Here is a 10,846-nt window from a genome sequence, read left to right on the forward strand (position 1 = left end):
TTGCTCTCTTTCAAAAATAAATTCGAAAAGATCAAAAAATTTTTTTTTCCAAATTCAAAACACCTTGTGATTATCCCCTTGTCATTCATTTGAGGAAAAAATAATTCATATATATCTATAAATCATATATATCTATGTAATTTACAACCATTTGGATCTAGAATGCAATTCTGTTTTATATATAAACAAAGTTTTTGTAGCAGTTAAATATGCATGAAATTCTAGATGAACACTACTATATACATCAAGAACATGTTTACTATGTTTGGATTTTATTTTTTATTTTTTAATTTTTTAAAAGTTGTTAATGTTTATTTATTTTTGAGAGAGAGACAGAGCACAAGCCTGGGAGGGGCAGAGAAAGAGAGGGAGATGTGGAATCTGAAGCAGGCTACAGGCTCTGAACTGTCAGCATAGAGCCTGATGCGAGGCTTGAACTCAAGAACCTCGAGATCATCATCTGAGCCAAAGTCGGATGCTTAAGTGACTGAGCCACCCAGGAGCCCCACTGTTTGGACTTTAAATTTAGCAAGAGTTATTAACTAGTTTAGAAAATTCTTTTTTTTTTTAATAGCAATGTTGCCTGTCATATTACAGTCATTAATATAACACAACTGTATCAGTCTGGCTTTGTAGCTGAAACATTCATAATATTTCTGTGGTTAGAGGGAAGCATTCGGCTACTTTATTCTTACTAGTATACTCAGGCTCAGTAATTTCTTTATCTAAAAAAATATTTTAGGGGAGACTGGGGGCCTCAATTGGTTATGCATCTGACTCTTGATTTCTGCTCAGGTCATGAACTCACAGTTCCTGGGTTTGAGCCCTGCATGGGTCTCTGTGCTGACAGCATGGAGCCTGCTTGGGATTCTCTCTCTCCCTCTCTCTCTCTGCCCCCCTCTGCTCGTGTGTGCACCCACTCTGTCTGTCTCTCTCTCTCTCAAAATAAGTGAATATAACTACACAAATATTTCATACTATTTTTGTTTATTTTTCCTTTAAATTACACTTAGGGCATTCCATTTCTTCCTTTGCTAACTAGTGTGGTAGGATTTATTACACATAAATATTATTTCAGGAGAGCAGAGGGAATTAGATAGCTAAATAAAATCTATATTTAAAAGAAAAAGGGCACTTGGATGGCTCAGTCAAGTATCCAACTCTTGATTTCAGGTCGGGTCATGATATCACGGTTCATGAGATCGAGCCCCACAATGGGCTCCACACTGATGGCACAAAGTCTGCTTGGCATTCTCTCCGTCTCTTTCTGCCCCTCCCGGACTTCATGTGTGTGTGTTTGTATGTAGACACATGCACACATGTCCTCAGAATAAATAAATAAACTTAAAAAGTAAAAGGATAATGGGTCAGAAAAGGTTGAGAATCGGCACACCAGGTAAGTGTGTTAGATGAGAGTGTGGGTATATCAAAATGTAATGACTGAGATCAGATGTCTCGAAATTGGATCTTAGCCATCTTCATGAAACAAGGAATGGTTTCTGACATCCAATACACTAAAGCACATGAAAAATGATTCGACTGAGGAGTTTGCAACAACAACAACCACGAAGTAGAGGATGGAGTCACCTGAACTCAAGATCCGATTTCAACATATCCCTCAAGAGAACATATCCCTCCAAAAAAAAAAAAAAAAAAAGGAACCTTCTAGGTAGCACTTACTCCTGCCTACAAGCAATTGAAAATCACAATATGCAAATGTAAATGCCAGCAATAAAATTTTTATTTAATACTATATGAAGTGTTTTAACATTTTAATAAAAATGTCCATTCTTCTAAATATTGGTATCACTCAATTTATGGAGTAACTGAGTTTTCATATTGGGTACATAGGAGAAATATGTAAAATCTGCTTTTTCATTGGCACATGGATATAACTCTGATATGATGAAGAAAGTCAAATATTTGCTCCTAAACTGATTTGACAACTTGTAAAGAGCTATTTTTTTTTTTTTTCATATTGGCTCGTCCCATGTTATGCTGAGCAATACAGTTTAAGGCATTTTAATAGTTGCCAGTAAGATCAAATTGTTACTTGCCAGGTTGGTCATATTTCCTTTCAAACCACTAAGTATATTTTGAGGAACTTTTGCCTTCTTTTCCACCATATTCCCAACTCATTTCCTATTTCACCATTACTAGCTGCTTACTCTGGAAACAGGCATTGTTGCATTCATTTATCATAACTTAAGATGTTTTCTGTGTCCTGTTTACTAATGATTATATGGATTAGCTTGGATCTCCTGAGAAACAGTTACCAAGGTGAGAAGATACATGAGAAGAAAAGCAGAAGGAGCCTTTAAATTGGGATAATGTCTCAACCCCTTGTGAAAGAGAAGAGAGACGAAGGAGTAGGCTGTAGAAAAAGTCTTAAAGTGCAGTGCCATCAGAAGTTCCAACAGGGGTGCCTGTGGGTGGTTCAGATGGTTAAGAGCCGGCCCCTTGATTTTGGCTCAGGTCATCATCTCATGGCGTCATGGGTTCAAGTGCCATGTTGGGCTCTGAGCTGCAATGTGGGGCTTGCTTGGGATTCTCTCTCCCCCTCTCTTTCTGTCCCTCCCCCACTCACCCTGTCACTGTCTCCCTCAAAATAAATAAACTTAAAAAAAAAAAAAAAGTTCTATCCAAGTTTCCACTGAAACACTGAGGAGTCTTCAGGTAGAAGTTGCCCTTTGGAGGAATCCCACATTTTGCTGGCATGATCCTGCCTTGAGTCATCAGCTGGATCATCCTCAGTCATCAGCTGGATTTTGGAGCAAATGTAGTGGCAGATCCAGTGAGATGGTGGACGAGACAGTCAGTCACTATGTCCCCTGCAGTGGGCACTCTGAGTAGCACATTGACAGCTTAGTAAAAGGTGCTTCCGGAATCAGGAGCCATATGTGACTGCCTTCTTTCACTTCCCACTACGCACTGGCAATGGGGCTGTCCTGCTCCAGGAGCCCAATCTGAAACAGGTATGCACACCAGTGCTCAGTGTCCCTGACTTCCTTCAGGTCACAGGGGAGGTGATAAACAGATTCTAGGTGTCAGGCTTATATTGCAGTTTAGCAACATTCATCAGAGAAAAATTTTGCTACTAGGAGTGGGCAAGGGGTAAGTAAGAAACAGGCTTTAATTTGATTATAGGGAATAAAATAAACATTCTTCATATGCCTGTCCATGAATTCAATTTGTGGAAGGCTTCTTTCTAATTTTTGTTTTGAGAACAACAATTTTGCTGCTCAAAATCTTCCGATTATTTTTCATATTTTCATTTTCTGATCCTTTGCATACACAATGAGTACACATGTGGTCGGAGCCGTTCTTTCTTAAACTCTTAATGGCTGTGTGATGTGCGGGGTTTGTTTTCAATAGGAGCTGCAGCCTGCATATACACTTGCCTTGTGTGCAGTTAACATCCAGGGGCACTCAAGGTTAATTAGAAATGGTAATAAGTTTAATCATGATGAACTCATTTGGTGCTGATGCGGATGTCACCTGTAATTCCATAAAAATTCCATTGTAATTTAGCATTAATTAATGTCCACTTATCAACGAGTGTTACAGCAAATTAGTACAGAAGTGACAAGTTATGTGCTTAAGAAATGCTTAATGGGGGAAAAACAGCATTTACTAGGTCATCTTAAAATATAACAGATTGAGACATCTTTATTATTTAAAATATGAGATTAAAATCAGGTAAAGTGGTAATAATTAGGCGAGACTTTTGATAAGAATTTGCGAACTAATGGGGTTGCAGCAAACATGAGGAATATGGATTTGCTTGGATTACCATTTTTTAGCATAAATGACAGAGAAGATATGCAGCTGTTCTTATCATTGCCCTATAATAAGAGAAGCTGCTGAATTTTCAATAATCATCATCATGAGGCAATGGTCTTACTCATGTAAAATAAAAGCATTTTTCTCCGTATGTAAAAATGCTATTAGCCATATTTGAAGGCATTATACTCAGATATCATTTTTCCATTTCTGTAAATGACAACCATTAAATGCAATCGCAGCTACATGACAAGACTATTTTTATTACATCAAAAGGAAGAAAGGGATTAAAATGAATTTATTCAAAGGTGTGATTTGTCATTTTTTCCCCCCTTATCAAGGCACATACAGGACAGCTTTAAATCTAAACACTGAGATCTGACCTCATATTTGAATAAGTTAATGTGATCCGGTGTTCTCTAGAAGTACAGAAACCTCTCTTTTGTATCCAGAAATCTCGGGAGAAATTTTGGCTTTTAGGCGGTCAGCTCCAAGGTTCCACTTCTTTTCATCATTTTCCCTTTTATCATTTAGCAATTCTTGACAGCTTACAGGGTATTCTAGGTGCCATACTGGCAGTGCAGTATGGAGAAGCACTTATAGAAAGTCTCTTTCCTTTTACATAGATCTTTTAAGGGCATGTTAAAACTATTTGGAAAGATTTCTTCTCACAGATAGAGACTAATCACTACAAATGTAAAACTGAAATCCATACTTTAGAGAAAAATGTTAGAACTATCAAATTTTTACTGAAGTATTTCTTCGATTTTAATTATGAATTTGGTTCCATTAATGTATGTTCTTAAGCAGTGTAAATTATTTTTAGAACAAAGACATGCTAATTAGAGATTCAGTATTATTTTTCTAGATTTATTCATCAAGCCACTTTTAGTTCACTGGACTTATCTTTGGCTTTGAAGATGCATTTTTCCCCCTAAACATTCATGCTCAGGGTAAGAAAAGAGGTATTGATAACATAATAAAATAGACAGGAGAAATATTGAGTTGGGAATATATCTTTGTTTCTACAGGTACTTAAACATGGCAGGTAAGACCATTACTATCATTCTTCAATCAATGGGGATACAAATTCAATTAAAGTGGATGTTTTGACAGGAGCATCAGGTGTAAGTGAACTGGGGGTTGCCTGAAATAAGAAAACAGACCATTCTTGTCCATTTTTGACCTCTAAATTCCAAATACGGTGCCTGGCACTGATGAGGTACTCCATTAGTATGTATTTATATTTTAAATGGAAAGTAGGTTTGGCATCCCATGTAGAAACATAGCATTTCAACACTGAATTGTCTTTAACTGTAACATTTTCCGACCTCCATAAATTTCTCCATGAAAACATCAATTACTTCTTTTATGCCTACGTCTACAGATCAGAATTGTTCTCAGCATTTTTGAATGCTTAGGTGAACAAATTATTCTAACAACATGGAAGACTATTCTTTTTTTTATGTTTAATTATTTTTGAGAGAGAGAAAGAGTAAGCAGGGGAGGGGCCGAGACTGAGGGGGAGGGAGAGAGAGAGAGAGAGAGAGAGAGAGAGAGAGAGAATCCAAAGCAGGCTCTGCACTGTCAGCAAGGAACCCAACACAAGGCTTGAACCCATGAACCGTGAGATCATGACCTGAGCCGAAATCAAGAGTCAGACAACTGACTGAGCCACCCGGTCCCCTCTGGACTATTCTTTTTTAATTAGGTATTATTTATAGTGAATTGCACAAAACTTTAATTGTACAGCTTTATAAATATTCATGTATGTTTGTACTCAGGTAGCCACCACCCAGAACAAGATCTAAAAGATTTACATCATTGTAACTGTTTTCTTATCCACACTCAGTCAACCAACCTCTAAACCAGCCTCTAAAATCTTACCACTATCACCACAGAATCATTTTAAACATAGAAGTTTGAGTTCATATAAATGAAATGGTATGTCTAGCTTCTTGCCTCAATATTATGTCTGAGAGAGTCATCTATAATGTCATATGTGACAGTAGTCCTTCCTTTTGCATATAACTGTGAAGATTCTATTTTATAAATATACTATAATATGTATGTATCTATTCCATTGTTTTTCTAATTTTTTGTTATTATGTATAACATTGTTAAAATAGTACTTTACAAGTACACAATGTGATCATAAGTATTAATTTCTGCTGAGTATATACCTAAATGTGAAATTACTGGTTCAGATTTTATATACCAATACATACATATGATCATTACCAATTTCTATTTTCAAAACTGATGTATGGGAGTGCTAATTTTTTCACATACTCACTAACATTTCTTACGGACAGTCTTTTCAACTTTATCCACTATGTAGAGGGTGAGTGACATCTCACTGTAGATTTTATTTGCATGCAGGCATAGATGCATGAATGAATTAAATATAGCTTCCAAAGAAGTAAAAGTCTTGACTACTTTTGAACACCCCCAATTATTACAAACTCAATCAACACTACATACTTTGTACTTAAAAAATTAAAACAAAAACAAAACGACTTCATAGTGTAATAAAATCTTCAAAATATGCTTTACCCAATACCATCAATACATTTCTTTTTGGAGTGTTCCAATTTTGATCCTAATTGAAACTGTACCTAATAGTTTCTCAAATAAAATTTCAGACCTCCTATGTCCTTAAGTTTGATTTGGATCCTCCTCCTTTCTGTTCCTTGTTATTTTGGATTTGTGTTTATTGAGAGGCGTGGCATTTTGTATTATAAATTTGTGTTTATTTACCTGCGTCCTCCACCAAATTGTAAGTATCCTACAGGTAATGATGATGTGTTATTTTAGGTGGCATATTCTGTGTCTTACAAAATATTTGGTATGATAAAGTTTTTGTGCAACGAATTACTATCAGGTTCATAACTCTCTACCTTGGAAAAGCTCTCTGTCTATATGGAAAGAAGATAAAGGAGAGGGAGGCACACACAGATAATGGCAGGATAGACAAAGATATAATGAAAGAAAGAGACTGAAATTTTAATGTCTCATAGTCTTGTTAAATTAATCCCATATATTCAAGTAAATAATGAATAAATGAATGAACGAATGAATGAATGAATGAATGACCCCCATATCCTTGTACTAAATCTCCCATCCCACTGTGATTGGTAGGATGATGTATAATTTATCATCCAAATTAGGATACTAATGAGAATAAAAAGGACATTTTAAGATGGGATGCTGGAACAAGAGTTATAATCTAGTTCATACAATAAAAGGTATAATCTTAAGTAGTTTGTGTTTAAGCTAATTTGAGTGGGTTTCTAGTCCTTGTAACTCCAAAACTCTTGATATATTATAAATATTTGATACTATATGATCCTTTGATTTCTTACAGAACTATATCTCAGAACAGGAAAGACTTAGGAGCAGTCTTGCATGATCCATGAGAGGACATTGAAATGAAAAGCACATAATTCCAGATCCTGTCAAATAAAAATTATTAAGGATTAACTGAATATCTCCATTCTGATGATCCCAATGGATTCAACTGCATTTCCCACCTGAAGTTTTATGGCATTCAAAGGCACAGGTGTTCCTACCTAAAAATATCTGTTAAGAATATACAGTGGAAAAATCTTATAAGACCTAGAAAGTGTTGAAGAGAGATGGGATGCATTTTAGGAGCTTTTTCTTAGACTGAATAAATGAAGAGGCTCCAAAGGGGGTTCGATCTAAGAAAGTGAATCAAGGAAAAGTGTCTAAAGTCCATGTTTTCATGGTATGTATATTCTAAAACAAAACCAGAAACAGTCTTTACACAGAGGTGTGAGGAGTTCCTTTGAAGAAGGAAACATTGTTATGCAAATTGTTTCATAATCCACAGGGAGTAGTGGGGGTGGAGGTCAGTTCTCCAGAGGTCAAGTAAGAGCTGGAATCTTGGAAGCCTTTAGCATAGGAAAAAAGCTTCAAACAATCTGGACTACAGAAAAAAAAAAAAAAAAAAAAAATCCCTGAAATTAAACATGGGAGCCTTTAAGTCTCCTCAGCTCTCATGCCACTCATAAGAAAGCCTCATTGTTATCATGAGATCACTAGGTAAGCAGACAATTTACAGTTTCATCCAGGAGTCCTCCAGACTTGTTGTTCCTTCCTTATGACTTCTTAGACAGCCATATCTGTTTTATAACTCTTCAAAAGCCTTATAATACATTAGTTTTCTGTGTGTGTTTCCTTTCTAGACTGAACTCTCAAAGTGGAACTGTTTGGTAATCATCTGCTTTCTGTGCATATAACACTGGGAGTAAAACATTTTAAGGGCTGAATAAATCTTTGCGAATAAGTAGAAAAATAAATGAATGAATTTTCCTTCTCTTAGTATTTGTTTCTGTTTATCATCAAAAATTTAAAGAAAAGACCAGATAATTTCTAAATATACCACCAACTTTAAATTTGGTGTTCCAATATTCTCTAAGTAATTTTTAAAATATACTTTCAAAGGCTAAAATTACTTCACTGTGATAAAAAAAATGACATTGAAAGCCCTCTGTTTCCCTTTTACATTTACTGTATTAACATTTAAAACCCTGGTAGTTATACATGAACATTAGAGAGCCTATTTTTAAAGAAGTATTTATGATTGAATAGGAAATGCTAGGAGGCAGAAATTCCAAATAACTCTACGACATTACTGCACTTAAAAAAATTGCCATTAATTTTGAACAATGGGTTGTTTTATGTGCGTGACACCCTATCTTCAAATGCCAAGAATTATAAATAGCATTTCTATAATAATACAGAGATTATAGAACAGTTTTCTCATACACTATTCATTGATTTTCAAATAATTTTTAGGAGAAAGAAATGTTCCCTCATGAAATTATGTTATTGTTCTTGAGTCTGTTCTGTGATTCCAACAATAAAACAGAGTCAAAATGGTGTTATTATGGACAGAAAAAGGCAGGAGATCCTGAAGTCCCAATCACTTGGCCTTGCTCCTACCCCCTTCAGTGAATTCTGAGATGCTTCCAGTAAACCCTAGCACTCTGTGGAACCCAGTTTAAATGGAATTAACTACGTAACAAGGCTTTATTTATTTATTTATTTATTTATTTATTAAAATATGGAACGCTTCACGAATTTGAGTGTCATCCTTGGGCAGGGACCATGCTAATCTTCTCTGTATCGTTCCAATTTTAGTATATGTGCTGTCGAATTGAGCAATGTAACAAGCCTTTAAAGATCTGATGCATTGAATATAACACTAAGAGAGATTAAACAAATTTCTCAAGGTCAGAGGATATGTATATAATGGACATAGGATAAACCCACATATTCAGACACTAACTTTCATATCATTCCTAGTTCACCAAAGTCGGATATGAATATTTTTAGAGTCTACTGACCCATCCACTACAAAGTCACTCATCTCTACAGTAAATCTGTGAAATCACTTTCTCCTCCTCCTTCCATATTTGCTACCCTAGAGAGCTGTGTACTTTCATTGAGCAAGCCTTTTCGTCCTTCATTTCTATTCTAAATAAGTTATCCCTGCAAGAAAGCATTTGCCTAATTCTCCTTTATATCATGTCTCTCTCTAAGGCAAAAGACACAGAAGGTGACAACAAAACATTCATTAGTCATATTTTCTGTGCCAGTTTGAGAACTGGTTAAAAATCTCTACTCAAATGAAGCTCCCCTAACTTATTCTTTGGGGCCATTTGCACACAGATGCCATGGGTTCTTAGGCTTACAGGTTCCATGCTGCATGCAGGCAAGCTAGGTCTGTAGTTTCTCTTCTCTCTCATGGATAATTTTCTTCCCTAAAATTAACTATACACTAGCCTTGACTTATCAGGGGAAGCTGGTTTTCTTTAGAGAAGACTGAGTAGACAAAGAGCAAAGAAGACAAAGTAAAGAATACCTTTTTGCTTCATATGCAACTAATATCCTCTATTACATATTTTCCAATAATAACTTACACATTGATACTTTACAATCTTTGACACTTATAAATCTCCACATGGTATCTGCCATCTGCCTTCCATTGGTGACAATTTGAATGAGAAAGGGTAAATAGTTTAGACTCCTATTCAAGGTATCATCCTTATGATGACTTCACAAATAAAATCAAACAATTGTTGAAATATGTGCAGAAGTACCCTAACGTGAGCATTCTACCAGAAATTAATTTGCATTTTTCTTTACTGTTTTTAGCAAGACAGATTATCAGCAGTATCAAGTCAAAGGCAGGGACAGAATATGACCTTTAAAAAATACATATTTCAAGAAATATGTAAATGGTCTTTTATTGTAGTTGTGTAACTATAATGTTAGCAAGCCTAATATTCCCAGAATATATGTAAAACTGGTTGAAAGAAATATCCCCTTTTCTGCAAAGAATACATTGAATAATAGCTTCATTTGTCTCACAAAGAGAAAACAAACCCAGGTGTTAGGAAAGAATTATTTGATGGGAATAGCAGGCAGTTTGTGGGTCCATATACTGTAGTCGCATTCTCATTTCAGGTCATGCAACCAACTTATAACTACCAGCACCTGCAATTCCTTTCCTGGGTGGCTCTGGGAGCCTGTTCTACCATATGCATGGGAGAATGAATCATTACCCAGGAAAACCTTAACCTGTGGCTGACCAGAATTGGTAGACACATGGCTCCTTTGGTTCTTAAATTAGAAAACTCTGAAGCAAGACAATACTCTTTATGAGAGTTCTATAATAGAATTAAACTTTAGTTATCTAGAGGGTAGCATGCTTGGTAACACATCAGGTTTTAGCTTCCTCCATTTTCTCTTTCATTTTCCTACACTCCTACCAACGTTTCTTGGAATTACTTTTAAATATGCTAATTGCATTCAGGTCCTTTTTTGTTGTTGTTGTAGGGTCTCTTTCTGAGGCAATCTAAACTAAAACAGAGGTTAAAATGCTTCATAATCATTTTTAAAGCTTGTGGGTTCTTAATCACCAGGGAAAAACAGGGAGCACTGGTAATTCTAGGTTGTATGAAAGAGGAGTCCTTGTTACTGAGGTCCAGAATGGACCCTCAGAAATGGCTTTGTATTAATACCCTGATAG

At 35.7% G+C, this 10,846-nt stretch overlaps 1 non-coding gene across 1 annotated transcript; it reads right to left on the reverse strand.

Moving 5' to 3' along the window:
* Positions 1-8,869: 8,869 nt before the first annotated feature.
* On the reverse strand, positions 8,870-8,976 carry LOC132691401 (U6 spliceosomal RNA). Its single transcript, XR_009615750.1, has one exon. It is a non-coding gene; the product is annotated as a U6 spliceosomal RNA (small nuclear RNA).
* Between the last annotated feature and the right edge of the window lie 1,870 nt (positions 8,977-10,846).

Source organism: Panthera onca, chromosome E2, assembly GCF_046562875.1.
Source record: "Panthera onca isolate mPanOnc1 chromosome E2, mPanOnc1 haplotype 2, whole genome shotgun sequence".
In the NCBI taxonomy this organism is placed as follows: domain Eukaryota; kingdom Metazoa; phylum Chordata; class Mammalia; order Carnivora; family Felidae; genus Panthera; species Panthera onca.